This window comes from Ovis canadensis, chromosome 4 (assembly GCF_042477335.2).
Source record: "Ovis canadensis isolate MfBH-ARS-UI-01 breed Bighorn chromosome 4, ARS-UI_OviCan_v2, whole genome shotgun sequence".
NCBI lineage: Eukaryota > Metazoa > Chordata > Mammalia > Artiodactyla > Bovidae > Ovis > Ovis canadensis.
In genome coordinates this window covers 17,512,689-17,534,402 of record NC_091248.1, presented here as the reverse complement: position 1 = coordinate 17,534,402, position 21,714 = coordinate 17,512,689, and positions in this window count along the sequence as shown.

Genomic DNA, 21,714 nt, shown 5'->3' with positions numbered 1-21,714 from the left:
AAAAATCGTTATGAAAACTGAGGTAAGTTGAAGTAAATCTATTTTCAGACAAAAGAAATTGAAGTAAACTCCACAAAGAATGTTCTAAGCAGAAACAGAGAATAGCTAAAGGCTTTGATCTAGGGGGGAAGAAAATGATAAGATAATCACTTTACAATCACAGTGAAACAGTAGTGTAAAGTGTAGAGTAGGTCTAGAGGTCAAGGTTTCATATCCCTTGTCAAGTGGTCTGGGTTTATTCCAGGAGCAATAAGAAGACACTGAAGCTTTAGGCTGAAAAGTTACACATAGCTGTGTCTATGTTTTTCAAAAGATTACTCTGACTGTAATGTCAGAAAAAAGCTTTAGAAAGTGAGAGCTGAGCACAGAGAGATGTTAGAAGGTAAACGATAGCCAACCAGCCCATAGAAGAAAACCCTATTGCTGCCTTCACATTCAGTAATATAGTTTCATTTCCTTTATGTAATTTTTGAATATACTCCACTATATTCACTAGTTTTTAAAAACACTATAGAAGAGGATCTTTATACTCAATTAATTGTCTTCCTCTTGTAATCTAAGATTTCATACACTTCTTGCCTACAATACCAAATTTGCTCAATCTAGCCAAATGGCTTGTCCTATGATATTTACCCTCCTAATCTCCTATGCACCCTTACATGATCTTTATTTGTTATGTGTTCACTTATATTTCAGTGTGAAGACTTCCAAAAGGGAAAATACTTTTTTTGCAGATTATTTATGAACTCGTAAGAAGTTTCTAGACACCTACTTGTGGTTAAAGGAGCTATCAAATACAAATTGCATCCTCATATTTCTAAATGTTGAACAGATTGCACTTATCCCTTGAATGCTGTACATTATCAGATGTGTTACACACAGAAACACACATACTCATACACACATAATGAAATACAGTATGTGAGAAGAAATTTGAAAATATGATTGAACCATGTAGGATCTCTTTAATATTTATTGTAGTGTTTGAATTGCAAGAGGAAGACAGAGTGGACTAATGCTTTTCAAAAACTAAATCATTCAGTGGATTTGGAAGCCATTTTACTTGCTCAGCTCCAGACTGTGTATGCTGTTTTTCAGTCATTAAGTCATGTCTGACTCTTTGCCACTCCATGGACTCCATCACTACAGGCATCCCTGTCCTTAATTATCTCCTGAACTTTGCTCAAACTCACATCCAATAAATCAGTGATATTATCCAACCATCTCATTCTCTAACCCTCTTTTCTCCTCTTGCACTCAATCTTTTCAGCATCAGGGTTTTTTTTTTCCCAATGATTCAGCTCTTCACATCAGGTGACCAAAGTATTGGAGCCTCAACTTCAGCATCAGTCCTTCCAAAGAATATTAAGGGTTGCTTTCCTTTAGGACTGACTGGTTTTAACTCCTGGCAGTGCAAGGGACTCTCAAGAATCTTCCCTGGCACCACAATTCAAAAGCATCAATTTTTAGGCACTCAGCCTTTTTTATTGTCCAACTCTTACATACATAGATTACTACTAGAAAAAACATGGTTTTTCGCATATGGATCTTTGTTGGCATAATGATATCTCTGCTTTTTAATAAACTGTTTAGATTTCTTATAGCTTTTCTTCCAAAGATCAAGCCTCTTTTTTATCTAATGATCTGAGAGAAGTATGTTCAGAACCCAGGGCATTTACTTGGACATTTCCTGTGATTCCAAGCCTGCTGATTATTATGAAGATATTTTCCAATCATGATTTGATGAAAGCAAGGCAACAAAAGATTTTATTTTTTATAAAGAAGCATCAGTTTCACCCCACTAAAAATCTAGACCAGTTGAAATGCTGAATGAATTTTAAGGAGTGAAATGATAGACCTCATTAGAACTTGGAGCCCTTTTCAGTAATAGAAAATAGATAATCTCATTAAAACTCCCAACATTTAAAAATGAATCAGTGAATCATCATTTCAAATAGAAAGCAGTATTATGAGCATAAAGAGTACAAACAGACATGAACCCTGTAAGGTGTGGGTTGACTTATAGGTGTTTGGTTTCTTATTACAGTTCTGCTTTCAACTGCAGCTATGGTAAACCATTTCTGGGAGGCTGTTGTTTTTCAATCACTTAGTCATGTCCGACTCTTGTGATACCATGGACTGCAGCAAGCCAGGCTTCCCTGTTCATCACCATCTCCTGGAGCTTACTCATGTCCCTTGAGTCAGTGATGCCATCCAACCATCTCATCTTCTGTCATCTCCTTCTCCTCCTATCTTCCCATCATCAGGGTCTTTTTGAATGTCAGCTCTTTGCATTAGGTGCCCAAAGCACTGGAGCTTCAGCTTCAGCATCCGTCTTTTCACATGAATATTCAGGGTTGATATTCTTTAGGATTGACTGGTTTGACCTCCTTACAGTCCAAGGGACTCTGAAGAGTCTTCTACAACACCACAGTTCAAAAGCATCAATTCTTCAGTGCTCAGCTTTCTTTAATGGTCCAACTTTGACATCAACACATGACCACTGGAAAAACCATACCTTGGATTATATGGACCTTTGTTGGCAAAGTAACGTCTCTGCTTTTTAATATGGTGTCTAGGTTTGTCATAGCTTTTCTTAGGAGAAGGAAGTGTCTATTAGTTTCATGACTGCAGTCACTGTCTTCAGTGATTTTGGAGCCCAAGAAAATAAAATCTGCTGCTGTTTCCACTTCTTCTTCACTATCTACCATGAAGTGATGGGACTGGATGCCATAATCCTAGTTTGTGTGTGTGTGTGTGTGTGTGTGTGTGTGTGTGTGAAGGGAATATACTATGCACAGGCCTGTACTATAATTAATGGGCCTTGTTTGAAAAATAAGAATTACTTTCTCATCAACCCCAGGTGAAGGGCTGGGAGTAGTAAAAAATACATTGTGGAAAGACATCTTGAAAGTGAGATGTTGAAGTACTGATGTGACTGATGAAAAATCATTAGTGACTATTCAGGTAACCAGAGCCTTGAGGGAGTTGCTGAGGAAGGGCATCACTAGCCAAAAGATTAAACAAAGTCATGAAAGGCCTGAAGGTTTGGCATTGAGAACTATGCATTGTATATCTTCATCCCCAATATGAGATTGTAAAGAACAGATATTTCTAGAGCACGAATAAGGAAGTAGAAGTTAATGATAAAAAGCATGTGAGGATTAGGAGCTGTGCTTTTGCCTGGGAATGGCATCAGACCCCAATTGCCACTTTATTTCTGAGTCTTCTTTTTCTTTATTCTTCTGCAGCACCATTCCCTCAAGTTGGTTCATTTTTGTGATGGTCCCGACATTTTGAAGGTTGAGTTTTAAGTTAGCTTTTTCACTCTCCTGTTTCACCTTCATTAAGACACTCTTTAGTTCTTCTTCCCTTTCTGCCATTTGAGTGGTATCATCTGCATATCTGGGATTTCCCCTGGTGGCCCAGAAGTAAGGAATCTACGTGCAGTTCAGGAACCACAGGAGACATAGTCTCAATCGCTGACTTGGTAAGATTCCCTAGAGGAGGACATGGCAACCCACTCCAGAATTCTTGTCAAGATAATCCCATGGGCAGAGGAAGCCGGCAGCCTAGTCCACAGGGTTGCAAATAATTGGGCATGGTCAAAGCAATTTACCTCATCTGAATATCTGAAATTGTTGATATTTCTCCCAGAAATCTTGCTTCCAGCTTGTGATTTGTCCAGCCTGGTATTTTGAACGACATACTCTGCATATACGTTAAATACACAGGGTAACAATATATAGCCTTGATATACTCCTTTCCCAATTTTGAACCAGTCTGTTACTCCATGTCCAGTTCTAACTGTTCCTTCTTGATCTGCATCCAAGTTTCTCAGGTAACAAGTCAAGGTGGTCTGGTATTCTCATCTCTTTAAGAATTTCCATAATTTGTTGTGATCCACACCATCAAAGGCAATGAAGCAGAATTGGATGGTTTTCTGGAATTCCCTTGCTTCTATGATCCAATGTACACTGGCAATTTGGTCTCTGGTTCCTCTGCCTTTTCTAAATCCAACTTGTACAACTGGAATTTCTTGGTTCACAGACTGTTAAAATGTAGCTTGAGGGAAATTGAGCATTATCTTGCTAGCATGGGAAATGAGCACCACAGTACGGTAGTTTGTATATTCTCTGACATTGCCTTCCTTTGGCATTAGAATGAAAATTGATCTTCTCCAGTTCTGTGGCCACTGCTCAGTTTCCCCAGTTTGCTGGTATATTAATTGTAGCACTTTAACAACATCATCTTTTAGGAATTTAAATAGCTCAGCTGGAATTCCATCACTTCCGCTAGCTTTGTTAGTAGTAATGCTTCCCAAGAACACTTGACTACACACTCCAGAATGTCTGGCTCTAGATAAGTGGCCACACCATCGTGGTTATCCACGTCATTAAGACCTTTATTGTATAGTTCTTCTGTGTATTCTTGCCACCTCTTCTGTTTCTGTTAGGTCCTTGCAATTTCTGTCTTTTACTGTGCCCATCTTTGCATGAAATTTTCCTTTGATATTTCCAATTTTCTTGCAGAGGTCTATAGTCTTTCCCATTCTATTTGATTGTTTTCCTTCATTTCTTTGCATTGTTCACATAAGAACTTACCTTAAGTCATTTTTGTTTCTCCTTGCTTTTTTTTTTTTTTCTGGAGCTCTGCATTTAGTTGGGTATATCTTGCCCTTTCTCCTTTGCCGTTTGCTTCTCTTCTTTTCTCAGCTATTTGTAAGGCATCCTCAGACAACCACCTCTCCTTCACACAAACTCTGTTTGTAGAATAAAATAATTTTGCATCAGGGAAGGGTATCCAGCATGGTTGCCTGGACAAAGAAAGATGCCAGGTAAGATAAGTGGTTGAGCTCTAAAAAGGGGAGAAGAAAAATGCAGTCTGAACACCAATCAACAATAATATGAAGTGATTTTAAAATAACTGCAGCTATTTCAGATTGCCCACATATAGTTACCAAAGATGATTTGGAATCTTCTTGGGGTGCTAATAAAATATAGGTGTGCCAGAGAAGTAAAAGGTTTGACAAGCCATTCATAATTGATATAGTCATTACAGAAAGAGAGGAACTTAATCAACTAAGTCATTGCCTCTCTCCTTTCAAACCATGAAAACTCCATTCCTCTAAGGAAAAAAAAAAAAAAAAGAAAAGTCTTATTGAAAAGCCTGGACAATCTGCATATTAGCATATTTATATATATACACGGTATAATATGAAGTCTCTTGCCTCTAAATTATTTTTGATACCTAGATAAATGCTAACAGTAGAAATACGATGTGTACCATATAAGTTAAAATTGTCTAGCAACTAAATAAAAAGCAAACAGGAACAAATTAGATTAATTTTATTAATATATTTTATTTAACCTTGTCAATAAAACAGTATTTCAACAATTATAAATATAAAAACAATGAAATATTTAATACTTTTTTTTTACTAATTCTATGAAACCTAGTGTGTTACTTTACTGTCATGACCCATGTCAGGTAGAAGTATCCATATTTTAAGTAGTCAAATATACCTAAGTAGTTAGTGGCTACCTTCTTGAACTGTGCATATATAAGTGGTCAAACATGAAAAGTACATCTACTGTGAAATCACTTAATCAAAGCCTATCTATTTAATTATGCAATTGTCTGATGTTTCCTTATGTATAAAAATTTCATTCCATTAAATCAAGATGAATGAAAATATGTAGGAGTCAGAGAGATTTTTAAGTGACTAGACTGTGCTTTGTTCTGCTTTGTTCTTCCAGAAGGTTTGTTGCTGCTATGCTGGGGGATTTAAATTTTAGATTCATTTTAGAGGAGGGCAGGAACAGCATGATTTTGTTTGCTTGTTTTTGTGTCTGGATTGACATATAAGTGACTTACAACATTGTGCCAGTTTCAGGTGTGTAACACACTGATTCAATATTTCTGCACATTACAAAATGATTACACAATGTCATCTTACCATCTGTCACCATGCACAGCTATTACAATATTATTGACTATATTCTTTATGCTACACATTATATCTCTGTAGCATTTTATCACCACAAGTTTGTATCTTTTAATCATCATCACCTATTTTGCCCACATCCCCATCCCTTCTGGGAAACACCTGTTAGACTTCTTTATCTATGTCTTTCCACTTTATGTTTGCTCCTTTGTTTGTTTGTTAGATTTTATATATAAGTTAAATAAAGCAATATTTGCCTTTTTCTCTCTGATGTATTTTAGTTAGCATAATAGCTCCAGGTTCATCCTTTTTGTCACAAATGGCTAGATTCATTCCTTCTACTTTTTATTTTTTTTTAAATTATACTTTACAATACTGTATTGGTTTTGCCATACATCGACATGAATCCGTGTTTCCAATCCTGAACCCCCTTCCCACCTCCCTCCCCATACCATCTCTCTGAGTCATCTTAGTGCAACAGCCCCAAGCATCCTGTATCCTGCAACAAACCTTCTTATACCTGAGTAGTATCCCATGTATGTACACTAGATACATGAAAAACAGATTCGTTGAGTAGGCCCACTCATATGAAAATTTTTCATTAAATATTTACTTACAGAGAACAAAATGGCAGAGGAGTAGGTGGACGTGGAGTACATCTCTCTCCATGGATACATCAGGAATACACCTCAGATACAGAAGTGCTTGCAGAACACCAACTGACAGTGGACAGGACCTGACCAGTGGAATGGAATATATAGAACCCTGCAAAACTGGGTAGGATGAAGGAACTCAGGGGAAAAACAGGAGGGTTAGCACTGTGCTTGCCCTTAGTGGGTGGGAGAACTGAAGCAGGGGTCTGATCCCACATTAGGGCAATTGTCTGAGTCAGGGGAGAAATATTTAAGGCTGAGAATGAAATAGCTGATCTATGGCAGCCTAAATGGAATGAGAATGAGACAGTTCTTGCCACAGCCATACATACCCCAGACAGGGACGCAGAGTTTGGGGATTGTGGAGTGATCCCAGGGTGAGAGCTGCTGTTGATTGAGGAGAGACTGATAAAGGGGATGTGAGGGAGGAGACTGTGGTGGGAAATGCCTGTGGAGGAAAGCCAGGCATCCGTGGAAGTAAGGTGATTCTGCCGAGTCACACGGAGGGAATGCAGCCAGCACCACAGCCTCTCTCTCTCCACAGGCCAGCATTGGCAGCTGAACAATAGAGAGGCTGGCCCATCAGCCACTTGACACACTGATCTACAGAGTAGGACCCCACCCAGGGTTCCTTTATGTGCCTGATGGGCCAAACAATATAGAAGGACACCAGGCAAGATAGCCCTCTAAGTGCCTGAAGGGGCAGAGCTACAGAGGAAGACTGGCTAACCCTAACTCTAACCCAGCTACAAGACACTTCACAAAAGACTCTGAAAGGGACATAACTCCTGCAGCAGAGGCAGTCTGTATCCATGGACACTTGGCACCACCAGGGTCCCCACAAGCCAAGCAGGTGCACTAGCTTCATGCTCAACTCTCACTGGGGCAGAACTGCCACGGGCAAAAAATATTTTGCTTCTGTGTGCCCAGAGTCACTTCTGTAGTGTCCGTGTATTGTCCTGGCTCTTTGTGTCCTTGTAGACTGTGGCCAACAAGTCTTCCCTGTCAAAGAGGGGCATACTCCAGGCAAGAATACTGGAGCCTATTGGCCAATCAGTACTGGTTGCCATATCCTTCTAGGGCACTATATTTCCTGCTGACTGAGCCACCAACTCCCCTGAGTACCTGGTGCTGGCAGAACCCCTGCAACTGAAGCAGCTGCACAACCTCCACAACTGGCCCTCAGAGGGGCAATCCCAAGTCTTCCCAGGCAGTCTCAGGAGCAAACACCAATGGACGACCCACACACATAGGTGGAAATAAAACCACAATTGAAACCCAGGGCAGTGTGGCTAAGGAAGAAGACCCAAATCTTCCCACGAGCTGTACAGTTCGATTCAGTTGAGTCACTTAGTCTTGTCCGACTCTTTGTGACCACATGAATTGCAGCACGCCAGGCCTCCCTGTCCGTCACCAACTCCCAGAGTTCACTCTAACTCACATCCATCGAGTCAGTGATGCCATCTAGCCATCTCATCTTCTGTTGTCCACTTCTCCTTCTGCCCAATCCCTCCCAGCATCAGAGTCTTTTCCAATGAGTCAACTCTTCACATGAGGTGGCCAAAGTACTGGAGCTTCAGCCCTAGCATCATTCCTTCCAAAGAACATCAAGGACTGATCTCCTTGAGAATGGACTGGTTGGATCTCCTTGCAGTCCAAGGGACTCTCAAGAGTCTTCTCCAACATCACAATTTAAAAGCATCAATTCTTCAGCACTCAGCTTTCTTCACAGTCCACATCTCACATCCATACATGACCACTGCAAAAACCAGAGCCTTGACTAGATGGACATTTGTTGGCAAAGTAACATCTCTACTTTTGAATATGCTGTCTAGGGTGGTCATAACCCTCCTTCCAAGGAGTAAGCGTCTTTTAATTTAATGGTTGCAATTACCATCTGCCATGATTTTGGAACCCCCCCAAAATAAAGTCTGAAACTGTTTCCACTGTTTCCCCATCTATTTCCCATGAAGTGATGGGACCAGGTGCCATGATCTTAGTTTTCTGAATGTTGAGATTTAAGCCAAATTTTTCACTCTCCTCTTTCACTTTCATCAAGAGGCTTTTTAGTTCCTCTTCACTTTCTGCCATAAGGATGGTGTCATCTGCTTATCTGAAGTTACTGATACTTCTCCCAGCAATCTTCATTCCAGCTTGTGCTTTTTCCAGCCCAGCAGTTCTCATGATGTACTCTGCATATAAGTTAGATTAGTAGAGTGACAATATACAGCCTTGACGTACTCCTTTAATTATTTGGAACCAGTATGCTGTTCCATGTCCAGTTCTAACTGTTGCTCCTTGACCTGCATATAGGTTTCTCAAGAGGCAGGTCAGATGGTCTGGCATTCACATCTCTCAGAATTTTCCAGTTTATTGTGATCCACACAGTCAAAGGCTTTGACATAGTCAATAAAGCAGAAATAGATGTTTTTCTGGAACTCTCTTGCTTTTTCCATGATCCAGCAGATGTTGGCAATTTGATGTCTGTTTCCTCTGCCTTTTCTAAAATCAGCTTGAACATCTGGAAGTTCATGGTTCACATATTGCTGAAGCCTGGCTTGGAGAATTTTGAGCATTACTTTACTAGCATGTGACCTTAGTGCAATTGTGTAGTGGTTTGAGCATTCTTTGGCATTACTTTTCTTTGGGATTGGAATGAAAACTGACCTTTTCCAGTCCTGTGGCCACTGATGAGTTTTCCAAATTTGCTGGCATATTGAGTGCAGCACTTCCACAGCATCATCTTTCAGGATTTGAAATAGATAGGCACTCTATCACTTCAACTGTATAATCATAAAGAATTTGATTTAGGTCATACCTGAATGGTCTAATGGTTTTCCCTACTTTTTTCCATTTAAATCTGAATTTGGCAATAAGGAGTTCATGATCTGAGCCAGTCACCTCCTGGTCTTGTTTTTACTGACTGTATAGAGCTTCTGCATCTTTGGCTGCAAAGAATATAATCAATCTGATTTCGTTTTTGACCATCTGGTGATGTCCATGTGTAGATTCTTCTCTTGTGTAGTTGGAAGAGGGTTAAATCCACAGGATCAACTAGGCAGACTCTGTGTCTGTGGAATACATAAAAGGTCATTGAGAGCTCCCACAAAAGAAAATGCACCAGTTCTGATAGCTGTGAACATTGGAGGCAAGTACATTTAGGAGAAGGACCAGATTATAATCTGAGATGCCCCCACAGCAAGTCCAAAGGTTGGCACAGTGTTGGAGGTCATCCTAGGGTGACTGTGACTCCCAGCGAGGGAAAAGACTCTGACTCAAGAAAAATATTTATTATTCTTATGTTTTGACTTGTTCTCTATATTCTTGTGGATTTTTTTTCCTTTCTTTACTTTCTTCCCCACCCTCACCCTTGCCCCACCCATGTTGTAGTTGTCAATTTTATTGGCAGTAAGAAATCTAATTAAGGCTTAGGAGCTTTTATTATTATTATTATTGTTTTTATAAACCTCAGCCTTTATGCTGGGGTTTTTCAGTTCTGTGGAGTTTTCCTTTTTTTTTTAATCTTTTATCTTTATTTTTTTTAATTTATTATTATTTTTTACACATTTATTCCTTTGTTTGATTTTCCTACTGTTGTTTTCCCTTGCAGTTAATCTTGATTGTATATAAATCTTTATCTATGTCTATTTAACTTTGCTTATCTATTCTTTCTTTCTTTCCTTTCCTCTCAGAATATTCATTAGTTTTATTTGCATTGCTTTATTTCCCAATTGGCACCTTGCATCAGTTTTGTTTTCCAGTTTGAGCTTTAGTTAGTTTTTTTTCCTGGTAGATATAATTTTTGGTTTTCTGTTCACTGGGTCAATCTATTGTACTTTATCTTTGTTGGACGGTCTTATCTTTGCTTATGGATGTATATGTATGTGTGTATGTTCCATTATTTTAATTATTATTTGCCTGATTTTATAGCTGCCATTTGGCTGGGGTTCATCTTTGGCTTCTCATTTTTTGGTATTTGTTTTAATCTCACTTAATGCCATAACAAACACTTGTGGAATCTTCAGTCCTGACCAAAACTCAAACCCTTAGCCTTCGGAATGGCAGCACTGATTCCAAGATCCTAGACTACCAGTTAACTCTAGGGAGTATCATACAATAAGTTAAAATGAAATTATGAAAAAGCAAAGAAATGCTACACAAATGAAGGAACAAACTAGAAACCCAGAAGCCCAAATAATGAAGAGGAAATAGGCAAACTACCTGAAAAATAAATCAGAATAGTAATAGCAAATTTGATCAAAAACCTTGAAAATAAAATGGAGAAGATGCAAGACTGAATTAACAAAGACCTAGAAGAATTAAAGAATAAACATACAAACAACACAATTACTGAAATTAAAGATACTCTAGAAGGAATCAATAGCAGGAAATCTGAAGGAGAAGAAAGAATCAGTGAGCTGGAAGATAAAATGATGGAAACAACTTCTGAAGAGCAGAATAAAGTAAAAAGAATGAAAAGAACTAAGGACAGTCTCAGAGACATCGGGGACAATATCAAATGCACAAACATCGGAATTATAGGGGTCTCAGAAGAAGAAGAGAAACAGAAAGGGTATGAGATGATTTCTGAAGAGATTATAGTTGAAAATCTCTCCAACATGGAAAAGGAAATAGTCAATCAAGTACAAGAGGCACAAAGAGTCCCATACAGGATAAACTCATGGAGAAACATTCCAAGGCCCATACTAATCAAACTAACAAAGACTAAACACAAAGAAACACTACTAAAAGCAGCAAGGGAGAGGCAACAAGTAACATACAAAGGAAATTCCATACACTTAAAAGCTAATCTTTCAGCATAAACTCTGCAGGCTGGAAGGGAATGCCAGGATATATTTAAATTATTGAAAGTGAAAAATCTACAACCAAGATTTCATTCAAAATTGATGGAGAAATAAAAAGCTTTTCAGACAAGCAAAATTTAAGAGAATTCAGGACCAACCAACCAGCTTTAGAACAAATGTCAAAGGGACTTACATAATCAAGAAATACAAGAGAAGAAAAATGAAAAACGAAAAAAAAATTTAAAAAAAAGATCTACAGACTCAACCCCAAACAATTAAGAAAATGTCAATAGGAACATATAAGTCAATGATTACTTTAAATGTAAGTGGTTTAAATGCTCCAAACAAAAGACACAAAGTTGCTAAATAGATACAAAAACAAGACCCATATATATGCTGTTTAGAAAACACACACTTTTGGGAAGCAAAAGAAAGCTGGAGTAGCAATCCTCATATTAGAGAAAATAGACCTTAAAATAAAGAATATTACAAAAGATAAAGAAGGGCACTACACAATGTTCAAGGGATCAATCCATGAGGAAGATATAACAATTGTAAATATCTATTCACCAAACATAGGAGCACTTCAATGCATAAGACAACCACTAACAGACATAAAAGGAGAAACTTACAGAAACAGTAATAGGAGGAGACGTTAACACCCCACTAACACCAGCGGACAGATCATCAAAACAGAAAATTAACAAGGAAACACATGTCTTAAATGATACATTAGAAAAGATGGATCTCATTGGTATCTTCAAGACATTCTACCCAAATGCAGAAGAATACACCCTCTTCTCAAGTGTACCTGGAACATTGCCTGTGATAGACCACATCTTGGGTCACAAATCAAACCTCAGTAAACTTAAGAAAATTGAAATCATATCAAGCATATTCTCTGACCACAACACTATGAAACTAAATACAATTTAAAAAAAGCTGTAAGAAACACAAACAAAAGGGGGTTAAACAACACATTTTGAAATAACCAACAGGTTACCGAAGAAATCAAAAGGGGAATAAAAGATTTTCTGGAAAAAAAGTGACAATGGAAACACAACAACTCAAATCCTGTGGGATGAAGTGAAAGCAGTTCTAAGAGGGAAGTTTATAGCAATACAACCCTACCTCAAGAATAAACAAAAACTTTGAATAGACAGCCTAACTTTATACCTAAAACAATTGGAAAAGAAGAAGAAAAAAATATAGTAAAAGGAAGGAATTCATAAAGATCTGAGCAAAAAAAAAAAAAAAAAAAAGAACGAAAGAAAGAAAGAAACAATAGTAAAGATTAATAAAACTGAAATCTGGTTCTTTGAGAAGATAAACAAAATTGACAAGCCTTTAGCCAGACTCATCAAGAAAAAGAAGAGCAGAATCAAAGCAACAAAATTAGAAATTAAGAAAAAAAAAGAGGTTACAACAGACAATGCAGAAATACAAAGGATTATAAGAGAACAACTAAATGGCAATAAAATGGATAGCCGGAAAGAAATGTACATATTCTTAGAAAAATTCAATCTTCTAAGACTGAACCAGGAAGAAATAGAAATTATGAACAACTGAGTTCCAAGCACTGAAATTGAAGCTGTGATTAAAAAAAAAAAAAAAAAAAAAAAAAAACCAACTCCCCAAAAACAAAAGTGCAGGACCAGCTGGCTTCACAGGATAATTCTATCAAACACTTAGAAAAGAGCTAATGCCTATCTTTTCTAAAATGCTTTCAAAAAATTGCAGAGGAAGGAACACTTTCCAACTCATTCTACGAGGCTACCATCACCCTGATGCCAAAACCAAAGATAACACAAAAAAAGAAAATTATAGGCTAATATCACTGATATTAGATGTTAAAATCTTCAACAAAATTTTAGCAAACAGAACTCAGCAACACATCAAAAAGCTCATACATCATAATCAAGCTGAGTTTATTTCAGGAATGGAAGGATTCTTCAACATATGCAAATCAATCAATGTGATATATTAATTAACAAATTGAAAGATAAAAACCGTATGATCAGATCAGACTAGTAGATGCAGAAAAAGCCTTTAACAAAATTAAGCACCCATTTATGATTAAAACTTCAAAAATATGGGCATAGAAGGAAATTACCTCAACACAGTATAGGCCATATATGATAAGCCTACAACAAACCTTATTCTCAATGGTGAAAAACTGAAAGGATTCCCTCTAAGATCATGAATAAGACAAGGGTGTCTACTTTCACCACTATTATTCAGCATAGTTCTGGAAGTCCTAGTTACAGCAATCAGAGAAGGAAAAGAAATAAAAGGAATCCAGATGAGAAAATAAATAAAACTCTCAATGTTGCAAATGACATGATACTGTACATAGAAAACCCTAAAGATAGTATCAGAAAATTACTAGAGCTAATCAGTGAATTTAGCAAAGTTGCAAGATATAATATCAATACACAAAAATCACTTGCATATCTATACACAAGCAATGAAAAATCAGAAATAGAAATTATCGAATCAATCCCATTCACCATTGCTGCAAAAAGAATTAAATATCTAGGAATAAACTTACTTAAGGTAACAAAATAACTGTACACAGAGAATTATAAAACAAGTATGGCATAAACAGATGTCACAAACAGAGATATTCCATGTTCCTGGGTAGGAAGAATCAATATTATGAAAATGACTGTACTACCAAATGCAAACTACAGATTCAATGTGATCCCTATCAAACTACCAATGGCATTTATCACAGAACTAGAACAAAAAATTTTACAATTCATATGGAAACACAAAAGACCCCAAATAGCCAAAGCAGTCTTGAGAATGAATAGAGCTGGAGGAATCAACCTTCCTGACTTCAGATTATACTAAAGCTAGTCATTAAGATAGTATGGTACTGGGACAGAAACAGAAATATAGACCAATGGAACAAGATAGAAAGCCAAGAAATAAACCCATGAATCTATGTGTACTTTCTTTTTAACAAAGGAGGCAAAAATATACAATGGGGCAAAGACAGACTATTCAATAAATGGTGTTAGGAAAACTGGACAGCTACAAAATGCTCAAACTACCACACAATTGCACTCATCTCGCATGATAGTAAAGTAACGCTCAAATTCTCCAAGCCAGGCTTCAACAATATTTGAACCGTGAAATTCCTGATGTTCAAGCTGTTTTTAGAAAAGGCAGAGGAACCAGAGATCAAATTACCAACATCCGCTGGAATATGGCAAAAGCAAGACAGTTCCAGAAAAATATCTACTTCTGCTTTATTGACTATGCCAAAGCCTTTGACTGTGTGGATCACAGTAAACTGTGAAAAATTCTGAAAGAGATGGGAATACCAGACCACCTGACCTGCCTCTTGAGAAATCTGTATGCAGGTCAGGAAGCAACAGTTAGAACTGGACATGGAACCAAAGACTGGTTCCAAACAGGAAAAAGAGTACGTCAAGGTTGTATATTGTCACTCTGATTATTTAACTTATATGCAGAGTACATCATGAAAAATGCTGGACTGGAAGAAACACAAGCTGGAATCAAGATTGCCAGGGGAAATATCAATAATCCCAGATATGCAGATGATACCACCCTTATGGCAGAAAGTGAAGAAGATCTAAAAAGCCTCTTGATGAACGTGAAAGAGGAGAGTGATAAAGTTGGCTTAAAGCTCAACATTCAGAAAATGAAGATCATGGTATCCGGTCCCATCACTTCATAGGAAATAGATGGAGAAACAGTGGAAACAGTGTCAGATTTTTTTTTTTTTTGCTCCAAAATCACTGCAGATGGTGACTGTAGCCATGAAATTAAAAGATGCTTAACTCCTTGGAAGAAAAGTTATGATCAACCTAGATAGCATATTCAAAAGCAGAGACATTTCTTTGCCAACTAAGGTCCGCCTAGTCAAGGCTATGATTTTTCCAGTGGTCATGTATGAATGTGAGAGTTGGACTCTGAAGAAGGCTGAGCGCTGAAGAATTGATGCTTTTGAACTGTGGTGTTGGAGAAGACTCTTGAGAGTCCCTTGGCCTGCCAGTAGGTCCAACCAGTCCATTCTGAAGGAGATCAGCCCTGGGATTTCTTTGGAAGGAATGATGCTAAAGCTGAAGCTCCAGTACTTTGGCCACCTCATGCGAAGAGTTGACTCATTGGAAAAGACTTTGATGCTGGGAGGGATTGGAGGCAGGAGGAGAAGGGGACGACAGAGGATGAGATGGCTGGATGGCATCACTGATTCGATGGACGTGAGTCTGAGTGGACTCTGGGAGTTGGTGATGGACAAAGAGGCCTGGTGTGCTGCGATTCATGGGTTCGCAAAGAGTCAGACATGACTGACCGACTGCATTGAACTGAACATATAAAAGAATGACATTGGAACACTTTTTCACAACATACACAAAGAGAAACTCAAAATGGATTAAAGACCCAAAGGTAAGATCAGAGACTATAAATGTCTTAGAGGAAAACAGACAGAATACTCTGTGACATAAATCAAAGCAAGATCCTCTGTGCCCGATCTCCTAGAGTAACAGAAATAAAAACAAAAGTGTACAAGTGGCACCTGATTAAACTTAAAAGCTTTTGCACAGCAAAGGAAACTGTAAGTAAGGTGAAAAGATAACCCTCAGAAAGGGGAACATAATAGCAAATGAAACAACTGACAAAGGATTAAGTTCCAAAATATACAAGTAGCTCAACCCCAGAAGAGCAAACAACCCAATCAAACAATGGGAAAAAGACCTAAATATACATTTCTCCAAAGAAGTAATACAGATGGCTAACAAGCATATGAAAAGATGATTAACATCACTCATTATTAGAGAAAGGCAAATCAAAACTGCAATGTGATATCACCTCACACTGGTCAGAATGGCCATCATCAGAAAGTCTACAAACAATAAATACTGGAAAGGGTGTGGAAAAAAGTGAACACTCTTGCACTGTTGGTGGGAATGCAAATTGATATAGCCACTATGGAAGATGGTATGGAGCTTCCTTAAAAACCTAGGGATAAAATCACTGTATAACTCAGCAATACAATTCCTAGGCATATACTCTGAGGAAATAAAAATTGAAAAAGACATTGTTCATTGCAGCATTATTTACAATAGCTAGAGCATGGAAGCAACCTAGGTGATCTTCAACAGATGAATGCATAAAGATGTGGTGGTACATATATACAATGGAATATTACTCAGCCATAAAAAGGAACACATTTGAGTCAGTTCTGATGGGGTAGATGAACATAGAATCTATTATACAGAGTGAAGTAGGTCAGAAAGAGAAAGATAAATATCATATTCTAACACATATATATGGAATCTAGAAAAATGGTACTGAAGAATTTACTTACAGGATAGCAATGGAGAAACAGACATAGAGAATAGACCTATGGGCATGGGGAGAGGGAGGAGAGGGTGCAGTGTTTGGAAAGAGTAACATGGAAACTTACATCACCATGTGTAAAATAGATAGCCAACGGGAATTTGCTGCATGGCTTAAGAAACTCAAACAGGGGCTCTGTATCAATCTAGAGGGTTGGGATGGGTTGGGAGATGGGCTGGATGTTCAAAAGGGAGAGGATATATGTATACCTATGGCTGATTCATGTTGAGCTTTGACAGAAAACAACAAAATTCTATAAAGCAAATTATCCTTCAATTAAAAAAAAAAAAACAAGATGTCACATTACATCTAGCAAGTCAGGTACTTTTTTAAAGGAAAATATCAAATATCAACAAAATAATAACTGCAGTGTCTTGTTGACCTTGAAATATATGTAGAAGTAAAATGTAAGGCACAATATTTCATTGTATGAGTAGAAATTTATGAATTAGGGGGAAAAAAAAACCCTCTGATGAAGTAAATTAAAAAAAAAATTACATTCTACATTAACTTCAGTTGGTTGAATCCAGAGATAGGAAACCACAGGTACAAATGGCCAACTGTAAAGTTATTTGACTGCATGAAGGGTCTATGCCCCTAGCTCTTGTTTTGTTCAAATGTCAGTGACATATATACTATGTATTCTCTATCCATCCAGCTATCAGTTCAGTTCATTTGCTCAGTCGTGTCCGACTCTTCACGACCCCAGTGAATCACAGCATGCCAGGCCTCCCTGTCCATCACCAACTCCTGGAGTTCACTCAGACTAACGTCCATCGAATCAGTGATGCCATCCAGTCATCTCATCCTCTGTTGTCCCCTTCTCCTCCTGCCCCCAATCCCTCCCAGCATCAAAGTCTTTTCCAATGAGTAAAGTCTTCTCATGAGGTGGCCAAAGTACTGGAGTTTCAGCTATAGCATCATTCCTTCCAAAGAAATCCCAGGGCTGATCTCCTTCAGAATGGACTGGTTGGATCTCCTTGCAGCCCAAGGGACTCTCAAGAGTCTTCTGCAACACCACAGTTCAAAAGCATCAATTCTTCGGTGCTCAGCCTTCTTCACAGTAGAACTCTCACATCCATACAGGACCACTGGAAAAGCCATAGCCTTGACTAGATGGACCTTTGTTGGCAAAGTAATGTCTCTGCTTTTGAATATACTATCTAGGTTGATCGTAACTTTTCTTCCAAGGAGTAAGCGTCTTTTAATTTCATGGCTGCAAGTCACCATTTGCAGTGATTTTGGAGCCACCAAAAATAAAATCTGACACTATTTCCACTGTTTCCCCATCTATTTCCCATGAAGTGATTGATGGGACCAGATGCCATGATCTTCTTTTTCTGATTTTGAGATATAAGCCAATTTTTTCACTTTCATCAAGAGGCTTTTTAGCTCCTCTTCACTTTCTGCCATAAGGGTGGTGTCATCTGCATATCTGAGGTTATTGATATTTCTCCCGGCAATCTTAATTCCAGCTTGTGCTTCTTCCAGTCCAGCGTTTCTCATGATGTACTCTGCATGTAATTTAAACCAGCAGGGTGACGATATACAGCCTTGATGTACTCCTTTTCCTATTTGGAACTGGTCTGTTGTTCCATGTCCAGTTCTAACTGTTGCTTCCTGACCTGCATACAGATTTCTCAAGAGGCAGGTCAGGTGGTCTGGTATTTCCAAACTGTATAGCTAACTGCAAAAAAGAAAAGAAAAAAAAACAACCCATATGTTACACTACATACAAAAATAAAATCATAATGGATTAAAGACTTAAATGTAAGACCTGAAAACATAAAATTCCTAGGAGAAAAAGACAGTATTCTTGCTTACATTGGCTTGAAACATTTCTTCCATTTCAGTTTATAGGAATATTTTGAGAAGGATACTTATTAATTCTTCTTTAAATGTTGAATAGAGTTCACTTGTGAAGCTATCTGGTCCTGGGCTTTTGATTCTTGGGAAATTTGTTTATTTCTATTTCAACTTCATTGCCTATAACTGGTCTATTTAGATTTTCGCCCTGATTCCGCCTTGGAAGATTGTATGTTTCCAGGAATTTATTCCTTTCTTCTAGGTTGCCCTATTTATGGCCATAAAATTATTCAAAATAGTCTCCTGACTGTTTGTATCTTTGTGGTATCAGTTTTAACTTATCTTTCATTGCAGATTTTATTTATTTGTGCCCATTCTTTTTTGTCTGTTTGTTTTTCTTGATGAGTCTGGCTAAATGTTTATCAATTTTGTTTATTTTTTTAAGCAATGATCTCTTATATTCAACAATATGTTCAGGTTTTGATTATTTTTTTCAGTCTCTTTTTAATTTTTTCCACTCTGATCTTTATCATTTCCTTTCTCCTGCTAACTTTGGGCTTTGTTTATTGTGTTCCCGCCTGCCAGAAAAAAATAACTAAGATGTAAAGTTCATTTATTTGAGATTTTTCTTGTTTCTAGAGGTAACCCTGCATTGCTATAATTTTCCTCTTAAAACTACTGTTACTCTGCCCTACATATTTTGGAAAGCTGTTTCTATTTTCATTCATCACCAGGTTGTTTTTGTTTGTTTGTTTGTTTTGTTTGGTTTTTAATAATTTCCTCTTTGGTTTCTTTGGACCTGCTTTTTAGTAGCATGTTAGTGAACATCTTTCCAAATTTCCTAGGGCTGAGTGTCTTCTGGCTGCTGTGTAGTTGCTTCAGCGTGCCCGACTCTGTGACCCCACAGACGGCAGCCCACCAGGCTCCCCGTCCCTGGGATTCTCCAGGCAAGAACACTGGAATGGGTTGCCATTTCCTTCTCCAATGCATGCAAGTGAAAAGTGAAAGGGAAGTCGCTCAGTCGTGTAACTTTTGTGCTAAAACTTGTAAAGTTTAGAGAAACCAAGGGTGAGTTTTTTTTTTTTAATAGTATTTTAACCCCATAAAAGAATACAGGTTTATTTTTATTTTAAATTGCCAATGTTTATCTGTTTGCTTCTCTATCAGAACAGTCTTTTGCCCACGGGAATAATCACTGGCAGGAATCCTCTCTTGAGGAAATATGGGATTTAAAAATCAAGGTATATGCTGTCCTTGACACTTTCATAGCTTCTCCTCTCCTCTGAGCCATTGGTTGTGTCTTAAAGCTGACTCAACTCTTGTTATAGGTTACAAAAAACAGCAATCTTAACTAAATGTGGTATAAACCATAAAGGTATCTAATTAACAAAGAAATATATAAAGGCAGATTTAATACTAGTTCAGAGGTGTAACAGAATCACCAAAGTCTTGATCATTCTTCACTCTTTGCAAATATTTTTTTTTAAATTTCTGTTCTTGGTAATAAAATGACTACCTAGATTTTATTTTGCCACTGAACATTATTCTAACAGATGTGTGAAATTGTTGGTAATGGTATTTTTCTTGTAGAACACTATTATTTTAGAAAGAAAAAAGACTTGTCTATGATTCTCCCAGCAGATTCTAGTTTTATCATTTTGGACAAACTCAGTCTAGCTCAGTGGCTCATTAGCAAAAGGGACCTAGATCACATCAAATAGCTGTAACAGTGTTTCTTAACCTATTATTGTCACTGCCCTCAAGGAGTCTTTTTAGACATTTTTATTAGTCACTCCCACTATGAAATTTTAATATTAGTGTTCATAATATATTTATTAGTGTACTTTATATATGTATGTACTTTGTGAATAAATGTGACAATTTTTTTTTTTTTTCTTGAGAATTGAGTGTTGTCCCCTTTGGGTTGGTGTCACCCTACTGTAAATTCATAAAGTCAATCATGATTTATTCTCTGTACCTTGGTATATTATGGCAACATTTAGCAAGTTAAAAAAATAAAAAAGGGAAGAAAAGGTTGTGAGGTAGCATCAGTCAATATCTGCCACAGTCCACATTTGGAATCACTTTTCGATTCAATGTTCATTGCATATTCACTAATAAACATTCTTCATTAAGTAATATTTGCCAAGTGCTAAACAGGTACTCAAGGTCCAGTCAGGAACTGAAAACATTAAGTAATTTTATTCAACTCAGTAATTTAACAGGATATATTCAAACACTTCCATAACAAAGATTGACTTCCTCAATCAAATTCAAGATTCCTCCCTACCTTCTTCCTTTGTATATACAGAATATCTTGAAATAAGACACAAAATAAATCTGGAGGCAAAACTTAATTAAAACAGGAATACAAATATTTAACTCCTATTGTTTAGAGCACGAAATGAGACAATCTATACTATTTTCTTTTTCTTTCTTTCTTTTTTTTCTGTACATTATTAAAAATGGTGCAGACCTAAAATGTCATTATCATTTTTTGAGTTTTAAGAGGTTTTTTTTTTTTTTTAATCTTATTCCTATGAATGATACTCAATTAGTGATTTGGCAATATTAGAGAATCAACAAATCAATAAATACTAGACTCATAATTGAGTAAAAAGTTTCTGTGAAAACCAGAAATTGGAATATGTAACCAGTAAAAATAATCCTTAGTTTGAACTTCTTTTTGACCTTTAAATACATAAATCTTCAGTAACTGTAGTTTCTCATACAAATTACTTAGAAATATCTGTGACATTCTGGAAAAAAAAAATGTTAAAAATATCCACCCTAAATGCTGGGTTACATAGTCATGTTTACCTGATCAAAAAATAAATATTTATTCTCTGTTAGTCTTGTAGCATTTTATATTCTCTTTTGACTCGAGAAACTTTTAAGTGAACTCAGAATTTGTGAGAATCTGCTCATTAACCAAGAGACATCAAACTAAAATCATTTGCAGCAGCATGGATGGACCCAAATAATGTCATCCGAATGAAGTCAGACTGAGAAAGACAAACATCATAGAATATTGTGGCATCTAAAAAGAGACGATACAAATGAACTTATTTTAAAAAAGAGAAAAAACAATAGTAGAGTCCGAGATGTGGAAAACAAATTTATGGTT